The sequence below is a fragment of the Colobus angolensis genome, unplaced genomic scaffold, assembly GCF_000951035.1.
Source record: "Colobus angolensis palliatus isolate OR3802 unplaced genomic scaffold, Cang.pa_1.0 Scaffold20, whole genome shotgun sequence".
Classification (NCBI taxonomy): Eukaryota; Metazoa; Chordata; class Mammalia; order Primates; family Cercopithecidae; genus Colobus; species Colobus angolensis.
Genome location: NW_012115155.1, coordinates 3,267,986 through 3,282,244, shown reverse-complemented (window position 1 = coordinate 3,282,244; position 14,259 = coordinate 3,267,986).

Here is a 14,259-nt window from a genome sequence, read left to right as displayed (position 1 = left end):
AAGGTGGGCACTGTGCATGCAGGCAGCCCGCCCTAAGGGAAGAATCATGGGAAAGGGGCCAGTCTATAATAAAGTCCTAGGGTCAAGGTTAAAAGTGGCACTTGACCTCAGTGCCTGCTCAGGTCTCTTCCAAGCGCACTTTCTTTTCTCTCCTGTTCTAAAGCCTTTTTTTTTCCTTTCTTTGTTTTTTTTTTAAGATGGATTTTCTCTCTTGTTGCCCAGGCTAGAGTGTAATGGTGCAGTCTCGGCTCACTGCAACTCCAGCTCCCAGGTGCAAACGATTCTCCTGCCTCAGCTTCCCAATTAACTGGGATTACAGGCACTCGCCACCACATCTGGCTAGTTTTTGCATTTTTTTAGTAGAGACGGGATTCCACCATGTTGGCCAGGCTGGTCTCACACTCCTGACCTTAGGCGGTCCACTCTCCTCGGCCTCCCAAAGTGCTGGGATTACAGGTGTGAGCCACTGCGCCTGGCCTCTAAAGCCTTTTAAAGTAAACTTCCACTCCTTCTGCTTTGAAACTTGCCTTGGTCTCTTTTTCTGCCTTGTGCCCCTCAGGCGATTTCTTCTGAGGAGGCAAGAATTGAGGTTGCGGCAGACCTGTACGGATTCGCCGCAGGGAACCTGGATACCTTCTGTTGGTCACACTGCCTGGCACAGGGCACATGATGAAAATGGAGCAGTGATTCTTTTTACTGTCGGTTCACTGGCTGTCTGGACCCTCTATTTGATCTCTGATTTCTAACCAAATGATTCGTTCTGCCCTCGACTTTTTCCTGCATGTAAACTTCTTATGAGCAATGACCCTGCCGTATGCACCCCAGGGCCCATCTCCATGCCTGCTGCAGAGGCCTCCCTGGGTATTGCCAAGTGGGCTGACTCAGAGGCAGTTCTGGGGCAGGGGAGTTGCCCACTGTGTCCTCACTCTGGGCCAGAGCCTGCACCTGCAGGGATGTGCTCCAGTGGCTTCCTGAAGGTGCCTCACTCAGGCCTCACTGCAGCATCTGGCAGGACCCCCAACACCTCCTTCCCAAGTCTCTGCCCCACCTGCCTTCTCGGCAGGGCTGTCTGCATGGCTTTGCCCAGGCTTTAGGCTCCAGGCTTCTGTCAAGGGGGTGGAGGACCCCTGACTGCAGGATAGACATAAGCAGGTATGGGCAGCTCACTGGCATTAGGTCAGCGGTTCCCTGAGCCTGGGTCTCTGAAGGCAGCCCTCAAGCCCTCCCCTCCCCTCAGTCTCCCACAGTAGCCTGCCCCAGGGCCTCTGGCCTGGACAGCCCTGAGCCTGCATCATGAATTGGCATGATGAATGAAGCTACAGCCGGCTGAAATCTGGCTAAGAGTTGGGCTGACTCCAAGGAGCCCCTTGGGAATTCCTGGGGCGTGGCCAAAAGTTGCAAACAGCTGCCCAGACATCTGTGGGGGGCACAGGTAGGCTCAGGGTGGCGGGAGGAGGGAGGCTGACGGGCGGTGGTGTGTGCCGTTCTCCCTGCCAGGAGCTCACCTGCCTCACCCAAGCTTGCCGCGTTGTGCCGGGAAAGGACGTTCTCGGCTCTGGCCTCTTTCCTCCTCTCCTGGGGGGAGAACATGGATCTTGGAAGGCATTGAGCCCCCTGTGCTCAGCCCCTGCCCATCCCTTCCACCACTTCTCTGTCCCGTAGGCATACTGAAGAGGCTTTCACAAAATTGAGGCTCTGAGAGGTAAGTGATGTGCCCACGCCACACAGCTGGTGGGAGGGGCCGCGGGGCTCCCACCCAGCTTGGTCTCCAGGGCCCTGACCGCACTCATCACTCCTGCCTCTGTTCCTGTCCTTCACAACGTGGGGCCTGGCCAGCTGGGCACACAGGCTTAGAACTATGACCCCTCTCGGGGCCCCGGAAGTGTTTTGTTTATTTATGTATTTCCCCTAGATGGAGTCTCACTCTGTCACCCAGGCTGGAGTGCAGTGGCATGATCTTGGCTCACTGCAACCTCCGCTTCCCAGGTTCAAGCAATTATCCTGCCTCAGCCTCCCCAGTAGCTGGCTCTACAGGCCTTCTCCTCCATGCCTAGCTAATTTTTGTATTTTTAGTAGAGGCCAGATTTCATCATGTTGGCCAGGCTGGTCTCAAACTCCTGACCTCATGATCCGCCTGCCTCGGCCTCCCAAAGTGCTGGGATTATGGGTGTGATCCACCGCGCCTGGCCTAAGTGTTTTAATTTTACTATCTTTTAAAATCAAAGGAAAAAAGAATATGGTAATGAATATATGCAACTGAACCCAGCCTAATTATATTTGTATTTACACCAATACAGTCATCAAATGTGATACTGGCTACTTAAAGTGCGATAATGGAACCCTGTTCCCCATGCCAAAGCCTCACTGAGCCCCTCTCTACTGCCACCACTCCTCTAGCCCACCCTCCCTCAGCCTCAGAATGGGGCTTGTTAGACCTTGGGGTAGCCTGGGCTGCGGGTGCAGCCCCTGGGGCAGCTCACACCTGAGCAGGAAGCAGGTTGGGTTTTGTGATGGGGTCAGCCCTGCCGGGAGCAGCTAGGATGAGTGGAGAGAGATTTGTGGCAGGAGTCCCAGCTTCGGCTTCTTCTATATCCCTCCTCCTTGGGTTTGGGGATGTTCTGGGGTGTTTAAAGTATGAATGGGGTGTCCCTACCTAGAATCAACTGCATAAAGGATGGAGGACTCCTCTGGGAAACAACTGACCCTAAGGGGAGAGAGAGCACCCTGCCTTTGCTTGGCTGGAGAAAAACAGGCTGGGCAGATTGGAGAGGAGCGTGGGAGACAGCAGCTCCAGGTCACCCCACTTGTGACCCTCCTGTGTGCACTCATCTGAGAAAGTGGTCAGTGGCGGCCAATCCTTCCAAGCACCCATGGTGGCTGTGGTACCTCACCCACGCATGCCCACGCCGTGGAGTGTGGTCTCCCACGTGGCTTCAGGAGCTGGCATCCCATCGAGTTGCCGTGTGATGTGGGCCTGGTGTTGGAAGATGTGGTGCCTTTTTCAGGGGCAGCCCCAGCTCTGGCCAGAAGAACAGCCCACAGAGGTGACCCCTTGGGGGTGGAGGCCAGGACAGACCGATGGACAGATGAACAGGAGGAGGAGGAGGCCCAGATCTGCTGTGTCAAGGAGCCTCCTGGGGAGCATGGCACCAGGCCCGCTCCAGATCATGAGCAGAGCCTCAGTGAAGGGCCAGGTGCCCCCCTAAATGTGGGAACCACTGCTTTGTGCCACCTTACCCATCTTCCCTCTACATCCCTGACCCTGTGGGGAGGGCCCCTCTTCCTCCCATGACTCTGATAACAAAACTGCAGCTCAGGGAAATGAAATGCTGGGTCTAGAGGCCACAATTGGCAAAAGACAAAATGAGGATGTGACCAGGCCTGGCCAACCCCCAAGTCCATGTACTGCAGGGCACTGGCCGTGCCCAGGCTGGGAGAGGGGCATGTGAGCCGCACTTTGTTGGTGACTGTGGAGTCAGGCCATTCTGGAGGCTGCCTCATGCAGGAACCCAGGGGGTGCACTCAGGCCACGGGGGACGGGGAGCTACAGCACGCATGTGAACCCTGCTTTGGTGTCGTCAGCCCGCTATGTGACCTTGAGCAGGTAATAACCCTTCCTGAGTCTCGGCCCTCCATCTGTAAAATGGGGGTAATACATCACACGGTTTTGCGAAGAGGAGATCAAGCTCAGAGCCCAGCTCACTGCCAGCCAACGGAGGGTCGGCAAGCAGTAGCTGACATGCTGGGGAGCAGTACGCCCTCTTCTTCAGGGCTCTCCTCCTCCACTCCGGCATCTCTTCCTTGCCTTTTACTCATTTCCTTTCCCGGAATCCCTAGTCCTTCTAACCTCATCCAAATCCAAGATGCCTGGAGTGGGGAATGGGGTGGAGGGGGAGCTGAACTCTACCCCGACTCTGCCAGCTCCCCCTTCCTTCTGCCCCTCACCTCGCGGCACCAGGTGGGTCAGACCCAGCTGGAGGGGCAAGGCTGTTTTTAATAGAAACAGGGACCCCTTGAAGAATTCTGAGAAGAAGCCTTAAAGGGGAATTCCCTCGCTCTGATGTCATTTCAGTATTTCCTGGGGAAGCTGCACCCGTTCTTTTTCTGACACCTTCTATAAGAGGCTCAACCTTCACCCTTGATGAGAGGAAAGGCAAGGCAAGGGTGACCACCATATGTAGTGCACAGCACAGTCTAAAATCCTTGTGCACAAAGCCAGTGGCACTTTGGCAGAGTTCCAGCGAGCTTGCTGGACAAGAAAAGACCTGGAACTGCCTTTGCTTCCCTTGGTCAGAGAGCGGCAGCCCACAGGGTGCATGTTTCTGTGGCTTTCCTCTGTCGTCGGGGATATGCTGGTTCTACCAAACTGGGCCCTGGAGTCAGGGGCCCTGGGGTCAGATCTCGGCTTTGACTTTGACCCTGAAGGCAGAATGCCCTGGTAATGAAGAGCTCCAGGGTCAGAGTCTGATAGACCTGCGTTCAAACCCCAGCTCTGTCAGTCATTAGCTGTGTGACCTTGGGCAAACCCCTGAACTACTCTGAGCCTCCAAATACCTTCCTCACGGGCTTGTAAGGATGCTGAAACGAGATTTTAAAGCTTCTGGTGCCTAGATGAAGTAAAGCTGGTATCCAAGATGCTTTAACCACCTCCCTCCCTTCAAAGATCCCCCAGTACCCTGCCACCCCCACTAAGGACCAAAGGGTGAGACATGAGGATTATTTATCCTGGCTGATGCCACCCTCTAGTGGCAAGGCACAGCAACACAAACCATCATCACAAACAGGGGCATTTCACCTCCTCCTGGAAGTGTCTGAACAGTGGTTTGTGGTCCAAAAAAACCATGATTTGTCACTGGAGTTAGGAATACTGTATGCAATACTCCATGAAGGAAATAATGTGCTTTCCTTTGAAGGTCCATTTTTAAAACATTTCCAGTGCATTCACATTGACTAGTTCCTTTTTTTGTTTTTTTGGTTTTTGTTTGCTTGTTGTTCTTGAGACAGGGTCTCTCTTTGTTGCCCAGGCTGGAGTGCAGTGGCACGATCACGGCTCACTGCAGCCTCAAAATCCCGGGCTCTAGGGATTCTCTTGCCTCCCTCCCAAGTATCTAGGGCTACAAACATGCATACCACGCCCAGCTGATTTTTATAACTTTTTTTTTTTTTTTTTTGTAGCGATGGGAGTCTTGCTTTGTTGCGCAGGCTGGTCTCAAACTCCTGGCCCCAAGCAACCCTTCCACCTCGACCTCCCAAAGCGAAGGTATTACAGGTGTGAGCCACTGCACCTGGCTAACAAGTTCTTAATACTGATATTTTTCTCCCCAAATATTTCCATGTGAGATTGGTTTGCTGTGACACCTCGAATTTCTTACATACTGGAAAACCCAGCAGCTTCCTCTCCATCCACCGTTTAGAGCCAACATGGCCCCTGGCTAAGTCACTTCATTTCGCTGAGGGTTGACGACAGTTGCAAAAAGGGCGGGGAGGACAGGGGTCAGCTCATCCACCACGTGCGGCCGTTTTGAGAAGTCTGTTTTGGGCCGTGACCAAATGCTGAGGCAGCAGCAGCGTGCCCCTTGGCGGTGCCACCGCCCTCATACCTCACACTCCCCCTTTTCCTCCCGGGGATTTAGAGCTCCCACTCGTCACTTGGCTGAAGTGTCAAGGATTTCCTTTCCTGGAGGAAATTAACTTGCACTTTACACTTCACACCTATAGAAATTTAATCATCCACCAATTGTTGGCATGACAGAGAGATGGCTGCCTGCCCCACTCCCTTCTATAAAATATGGCTTTCCTTGTAAATCTAGGGGGCTGGAAGAGGGGGGCTTTGATCTCAGTAGAGGGCGGGACCTTCTTTTTATTTATTTATTTATTTTTTTTTTGAGGTAGTCTCACTCTGTCGCCCAGGCTGGAGTGCAGTGGTGCAATCTCGGCTCACTGCAACCTCCGCCTCCTGGGTTCAAGGGATTTTCCTGCCTCATCTTCCCGAGTAGCTGGGATTACAGGTGCGCACCATCATGCCTGGCTAATTTTTTGTATTTTTAGTAGCGACGGGGTATCACCATGCTGGCCAGGCTGGTCTCAAACTCCTGACCTCGTGATCTGCCTGCCTCGGCCTCCCAAAGTGCTGGGATTACAGGTGGGAGCCACCATGCCTGGCCAGCATTTCTATTAATGTGATTTCTTCATCATCATCAGGCCTTTATAATCTGTCTCCAGGTAAGTGCTGCCGCCTCCCTGCTGGCCCCTGCCTCCAGCCTCCCTCTTGTCCATTTTGCACCCAGCAACCACAGGACGCTTTCCAAAGGAACTCTCTGAGAGGCAAACCTGACCCTGCCCTACCCTAGGCCTCCAGATGGCCGTCCCCCTAGCCCTAGCCTGGCCCCTGCCTCTCCCTGTCTCTCCACCCCTCCCCAAGCTTCCCGTAGGTCCCAGCTCACCCCTTCCCACCCTGGACGTCTGGCAAGCTTCTCTTTGAACTTCGCATTCTCACTTTGCTGTTGCACTTCTGCAGGGAACATCTCCCGGGATCCCCTCTCTTCCGATGGACCTGTGCTGTCGTCTGAAAGTGTGTGTCTCCTAGAAATTCATGTGTTGAGAGCTAACCCCCCAAGGCAATGGCGTGAGGTGGGGAAGGTGATGAGGTCATGAGGGATCCACGCTCCGGAGCGGGATTTGTGTCATTATAATAGAGGCCCCAGAGGCTGCCTGGTCCTGTCCACCTCATGGGACACAGCGAGAAGGAGCCGTCTGTGAACCAGGAAGCAGGCCCTCGCCAAACCAGCTGCCATCTTGATTTTGGACTTCCAGCTTCCAGAGCTGTCATAAAGAAAGAAACTTCTGTTGTTTATAAGACACCCAGTCTATGGTGTTTTGTTCTAGCAGCTGAACAGACTAAGACAAACTCTGTGCCTTAAGTGTGATTGTGTTACAGCCCCGGTCACGCGGAGTGTGGGGACAGTCGTGAGTGAAGGTTCTGTCTCGTCTACTGGCAGGTGAGCTCCCCAGAGACAGGACCAAGGTCTGCCTTCATCCTGGGGTTTGCAGGGCAGACGCCCCGATCCCACAAAGGTGATGAGCTCAGGAAGCCACAGCGGAGCCCCAAATGCACCAAGTGAGTGACGCTGGTACCACAGGCTTGAACTCAGCTGGACACAAACAGCCTGGGGGGTGTGGAAGTGGGCGTTGCCTCTGTGCTGTTCTTACCTGGGGCAGTGTCTCCAATATCCCTTTCCAATTCAGCAACTGTGCAACACCTGACTTCCGAAACGGACATCTAGAGCCCTGCCTGACGGAGCCAGGACCAGCTTGCCTGGTGGATCTGTGCACTGGGGACCCGCTTGGGCTCTAGCGCAGCACGTGCTGTAGAGTCAAGCACACAGGAGGTGGCCCCACTGCCCTGCAGACCACAGACGCAGCCCCAGCTCACCACTGGCGTTTGCCCCCAGTCAGACCTCTTTACGCAGCACTCCAGCCTCGCGTCCTCTGCCACACTCATTGCCCCACTCGCCCCGCCCTCTCCACTCACTGGAGCTGCCCAGCACCCCTCTCCTAAGCAACATGCCTTCCTCCTCACGTCCAACGTCTTTGCCTGGAATGAGTTTTCCTTGCCCAACTCTCTACCTATCCCCAAGGCCCAAGTAAGGAGAGAGGGAGAGTTAGATTGTATTGTATCTTAAAGTTTTGAGAAAGCTTTAAGAAAATTTCTGAACCTCATTAAATTCAATACCCTAAGGGGTAGGGGAGTGTTAGATTGTATTGATTACCTATGTTCTAGTCCCTCAAGAGGCACCTGACATCTGGTCCCTCAAGCACTCTACTCTGTGGGACATTCCTTGGCTAAAATTGTCCCCTGGACTAATTTCTCCCCCACATGCAGATCCACCAGTCAGCTTCCCCCATTACCTCCAGGCACCCCTGGAGAAATTTGTCCCCACCCCCCGCCCCAAGACTTGAGTCTTATTCACCGGTGATCAGCGACTCACTTTAAACCAGCGCTATCCAAGATATAGGACGCCAGCTATCGAAGTCATTTTAAATTTTCTAGAAGCCATATTTTTAAAAGTAAAAAGAAACTGATTATTCAACAAAGCATATCCAAAAATGATCATTTAGACATGCATTTAACATAAGCATTAATATGGTTCTTTACTTGTATTTATACCGTCTTTGAAATGCGGTGCGTATTTTACACTTTGAGCTCATCTCCATGTGAACCAGCCACTGTTGGCTGCACCTGGTCAGTGGCCACCATCTGGAACAGCACAGGTCTAGACTTTCTGTACGTCCCCTGGACGCAGGGCACGGCGTTCATGTGGGAAGTCTCAGGTTCCTCCTCAGTGAAAGGGTGATGGCAGCAGTTCCTACATCACAGGGCTGTTTTGGGCAATATAAGTGTTCCATGAATGCGGGCTGCTGGTGGGCATGCGTGTCTGTATGCTCACACTGGGATGTGTGTTAAGCATTGCCCTTGTCAGGTGAACCACTTTCAAATTGAATTTCCCTTGCTTATTCACTCAACAAGAGTGTATTGCACATCCAGGACATGTCAGGTGCTATTCTACGTGTTGGGTCACAGTGAACAAGATGGGCACGCTCCTCGTCACGAGCGGGCGTAACACTGCAAGTTTGTAAGCACAGAGATTCTGCTCAGCCTGCTCCCTGCACAGCTGCCCTCAGGGTTTCCAGAAATTCCCACCCCAGCCACCTCCTTTCTGGCTGTAATGTGGCGGAAAGTACACTAGGTGGCGCTATTTGGCCACATTCAGCTTTCAGCTCCCGGCTCTCTCCCTTCAGATCCCAGACCTTCAAACTTCCCAAGACCACGAAGACTGAGAGTCCAGACTCTCCCCAAATTCCTGTCTCCTAGACCCCTCATCTCCCAATTCTGCACCCCCACCCCGTGACTTTCCATATGATAGGTTTCTAAGTCCTCAAACCATCCCAGAGTCCCAGACCCTTAAGACCGAATTCTAGAAACCTCCCCCAGACTCCATAACCTTCAAGCCTCCAAAACTCTCAGAACCAGATCCCCCAGGCCCCAACACCTCCAGCTTCCCAAACTCTAGTCCTTGGACCCCAAACCGTGTAACTCTTCTACACTGCAGACCATCAGACCAGACCCCTAGACTCTACAAACCTCTACAAACTGCCCCCAGTCTTCAGACCCTTCTAGACTCTTTAGACTCCTAGGAACCATCCCAGCCCCGAAGCCCCACAATGTTCTAGGCCCACAGACCACTAGACCACTGGACTCTGCACACAGATACATATCCTCAGGCATCAGGCCTCCCCAGACCCCTCAGATCCCCCAGATCCCCCCACCTCAAGATCCGGGACTCAAGACTCCCTCCACTTCCCAAAAGAGTAGAGCTTAGTGCGGGGGATGTGGGCGCTGACCACCCTCTAAAATGGAAAACAGGGCCCCTGCCTCCACTTGGCAAGGTCCCAGACACCGAAGCTTATGAATGCCACAGCTGTGAGGGACCCCTGTCTTGCACAGATGAACAAATCCAGGCCCAGAGAAGGCAAAACACTTGCTCGAAGCCCCCAGCATGTGAGTAGCTGAAATCCAGACTCATGATTCCTGGGCTCACAGCAAATGCTCAACCAATGCTGGCCATGATCGGTGTATTGCTATTACCCACTCACTGAAGCACATGCGGTCTAGCACCAGCCCAGGCTGACCTCTCAGAGGCCCGATGTGGGACCATTCTATCTTCCGGGGACTGAACGATCAGAACACCACCCAATTTAGCAACATCTGCAAATTTAATTAACAATCTGTTTATCTTCCTGGCTGAGCGATTAATAAAGGTGTCAGGCAGAACAAGGCCCTACACAGCTCCCTGCAGTGCACTGAAAATGCCCGTCCTTCTGTCCAAGGGGCCTGGCCATTTATCAGAGGGATGGGGAGGGATGGGCTTGCAGGGACCAGAAAGCAAGGGGAGCTGGTGGGGGGACAAAGCAGGGAGTTTCTCAGAGTCACCACCCAGGCATGTTGCCCTTATTCAGCTACACAACCAGTGAGCACCCAACCCCTACTGCATGTGCCTGGCACCGTGCCACAGAGACATTCAGCAAACACAGCACGTGGTTAATTGTCCCACCAGAGCTGTAAGCAGTAGGAGGGAAAATTCAAAGTGCAAACTGAAGTGGTCTCTTTCTTTACCAGAATTAATCAGACTACTCATCAACCAGGACCAGTCAGGCCACCATCCCCAGGACAGCGAGTTGTGACCGTGGACCTGCTGCATTTGGAGCCGGATGTGCTTTCAATGAGGAGCCACAGGAAGCTGCGGCCTCCTCTGTCAGTGGTGGCGTCTTGTCAGTCCCTACACATTGGAACTTTGAGCTACAATCACCCTAAAATCGAATGGATTCTGTTTTTTCTGGAAGCGTCTGAAATGACAGGAATAGGTCCCGTGCAGTCGCAGCTGGTTGCAGTCAGCATTGCTCGTGGTCAGACGAGGGCAGTATCTCGGCATTCTGTCCCTGTAGCTTAAGGAACAGTCTCCTGGACACATAAAGATGGAAACAGACTCACCTAGCCCAACACATGCGTCTTGTAGGTGAGGAAACAGGGGCATCCAGAGGTGAGTTGGGGCTTGTCCAAGTCTACCCGGTGACTTTGAAGCATAGTCACATCTAAATGTCACCCTAGATGCTCACTCTGGAACAAAACGCTACCCTGGAGCCTCCTGATAATGCCCTACCTGCGCCCTGACCCCAAGCCTGGGCTGTGCTCTAGACCTGGGCTGCTCACGCTGACACACGTACATCCGGGGAGCCTGGGGGTGCCTGAGCAGGTGGGACACCGGAACGTATGCTCAGGCTGATTGAGGGAAAAATCCCAAGATGCCCCCAGAGTGTTCGGGGAGACTTTTCCTCATCTTCACCGTCCCGGCAAAGCCCCAGCCGCCCCTTCTTTCTCCAAACTCTCGGGCTGATGCCTTTGCCTTCGAGTACACTGGGGAAAGAGCCATCAGAGCAAATATGTCCATGGAGGGGCCACGTCTTCCCTGCTGTCGCGATGGACAGACTGTCCAGGCCCCTCTCCGAGGCCCTCCCTGCACTCTAGCCCATCCCATAATCTGCCAAGCCCCTGGCGTCCCTCCCATCCCCGCAGGGCTGCCTTGACCTCTTTGGCTTATTCTTCCCTTCTCTCTATCTTAAGAGGGTTCTCAGGGCTCCATCCAAACCCCCTTCTCTTTTCTGCCCCTAGGTGAACTAACCCAGGCCATGGCTTTTCATGTTGTCCATAAGCGGGTGGTTCCCAAGTGTGTGTTTCCAGCCCGGCAGCTCCCTGAGCTACACGGTGGTAACTATGCATCCTTCTACGATTGGATGTTTATATAAGCACCTCAACTTTAACGGGGTCCCCAAACAAACTCTCGACGTTCCCGACTCCTCCTCAACCTGCTGTCTCCCAGGTCTGTCTGCTGCACGACCAGTTCCACGTGGCTTTGGCCAGCCTCACACAGCCGGGGTGGACAGCACCTTGCACCTGGCCCATGTGGGGTATGGTGAAACTGCTCGGCACACACGCCTGTGTCTCTGGACGTGTGGGGCCGCACCACCGGGCCACCCTCGAGCGGCAGGGGCAGAAGCAGCTGGGCGAAACTCCCTCCTTCACCCCCAGGCCGATGGTTCTGAGATGCATCCCAGACTCTGGGAGGTCTCCCCCAGCTTTCTTCCCTGCTCCCTGCACAAGCCCGACTGCGTTCCCAGGCTTTTTGTTCTCAGGGGAACCCAAGCTAAGACTCAAGGAGATGGCCGCTTAGACTTCCCTTCAAGAAAGGACTGATGCCCAGCTGTGAGCAGGGCTCCAGGTGTTGGCTTTGCCTGTTTCCGAGCTGAAGGCACACTATTCTGGGGTGGCCCCAGCAAGAACTGAGCAGGGCAGGGATCCCCATCCGGGCCTTTCCGCGGCCGCAGGCCTCCTGAGATGGGACGGGCGCGCTTTGCTCCGGCGCCCTCTGCCGGCGGGCGCAGGTTGTGCAGGGAGGATGCCTCAGGATGGCCGGCCCCGCCCACCGTGCTTCTTCCCTCTCCTCTTGCAGGTGGTGCTCCCCGATACACTAATTGCACCCCTCACTCCCTCTCAGCGTCTGCTTCCCAGACAATCCAACCTGAGACACAGTTTGATAAGGAGTTGGAGAATAAGAATGCCAGTGAACTGGACCGAGCTGGGAGAGAGTTCAGACTGGGGGGTGGGGGGGGGGGGGCGGTTACCTGAAGACAATGTTTAAATATTTAATGCCCCAATATTATTATCGGGCTCCTGCTCGGCTGTGCCCAGGACAGATGGAAGCCAGACTGTGACCACCTGGGATTTGGGAATCTTGAAGAGACGCCAGGGGACTGCTTGGGTAGCGCTGGGGCTGGAGGCTCTGCACCTGAACCAGCCAAGAGTCTGAGCCAGCGAAGTTAAGAGGCAGCGTCTGACCCTGCCTGACAGTGCAGGTCACTCTTCCTGTCTCATAGAATAAGCAGAGGCTGCAATGGGACACGCCCCACTGGCAGGGGTGGACTTGGAGCCGTCTTTCCAGGTGGAACACTGTGTATCTTAAATGAGGTGACCCCTGGATCAAATGCTCCTCTCTGCCTCCCCAGACCTGCCTTACAGCAGGTGGTCATCCCGGGCTGCCAGGGCTCCCTGGGCTGGCGCAGTGCCTGTCACTGGATGCAGGGAGCTTATGGGCCTCCTAGCAATCGACTCAATTCAGCGTGCACTCACTAGATGCTAGCCATGTGCCAGCAGGCACATGGCATGGCAGGGAAGAAAACAGCTCCCGTGCCAAGGAGCCCTAGGTCCTGGGAAGAGGGGTGACAAATCCACAAACACATACATGCTTTGTCACACCCAAGAGAGGTGCCAGATCCAGGAATCACGAAGGCACTAAGGAGGTCTGAGGGCTTCCCTGAGGAGGCGATGTGCCCTGAATCCTGAAGGGTTGGGGAGCCAGCCACGGGAGGTGGGAGGGAAGGCTCCAAACAGGGGCACTAGGATTCCCCAAGCCCAGAGGAGGGAAGAGCAGGTGTGTGGTTCTGATGGGGTGGGGAGGGCCCCAGGGCAGGGGGGACAGGAGGCAGGGTTTAGACTGGGTGGTAGGCGGGAGTGGTGCCTGGGACCCCAGGAAAGGCTGCAGCCAGGAAGGCCCTGGATTTGTGCCCGAGGCTCCTGCTGGCAGCTGATGGAATGGAGAAGGCAAGGAGGTGGGCAGGGAGGCGAGCTGGAAAACGCCAAGCTGGGCAGAGAGGCAGAGGAAAAGGAGAGGAGAGAAACTGAGAGGGCAGAGTTGGCGAGACATGGGGAGGGCTGGGTGGGTGCCAGGAGAGGCGGGGAGCGCAGCCACGCCTCCCCTCCCAGCCGGGGTTTTTTCACGCTGGAGTTGGAGTTGGGGCAACTTTTGTCCTCTCTGCTCCTTGATCCAGGGCGAAGTGGGGGGTGAAAACAAGACCTAGCACCTCTCAGTTTTAGAATCAGCCACTATCTTTCCTGGTTAGAAATAGACGGCGGGAAGCGGCTGGGAGAAGTAAGATTTAGCCTCCCAAACAGGCGTCGGGGAAGGAAGGGACCAGAAGCGCTCCCAGCAGCTCATTTGCATTTCAAACAGCCCGTTTGTTTTATCTCCTAATTAGCATACTCACCCTCAGCTGAAAACGAGTCCATTAAAGGAGACTCTGCTCCAGGCTCGGCTCCTCCTTTAAATATTTTTAAAGTGCATGATTAATACACTTTCCCCGCGCTGACTGGACTGTGCTGCGGGTCAGGGGGTAGGTAAATGAAAGAGAGTGGCTGCACTCGGCGCTGGCTGGCTGATTAATCACTGCCTCTTTTCTATAAATCATGGCAGATGGCAGGAGCTGGCTGCAGGCCCTCGTGGGGAGTGAGGTACTGCAGGCGGGATGAACAGGGGTCCATCCCGCCCGTGATCCGCCCGCCTCGGCCTCCCAAAGTGTTGGGATTACAGGCGTGAGCCATCGCACCCGGCCGACACTGTCAGTTTTGGGAATGATCAACTTTGGGGTGGGGAGAGTCAGGTACAGTGCAATATTTGTATATATTTTATCTTCAATCCTCCCAACAACCCCATTTTCTAGATAGGAATTGTGAGGCCTGGCAAGGTCAAGGCCTCGCCCCAGGTTCAAGGCAGGTGCAGATATTGTTCCCAGCTGGTCCCACCCAAAGCCTGCTCCTCACTGGCCTCCCTTTCGCCCTCCCCAGGGGAGTATCGTCAGCCCAAGGCCCAG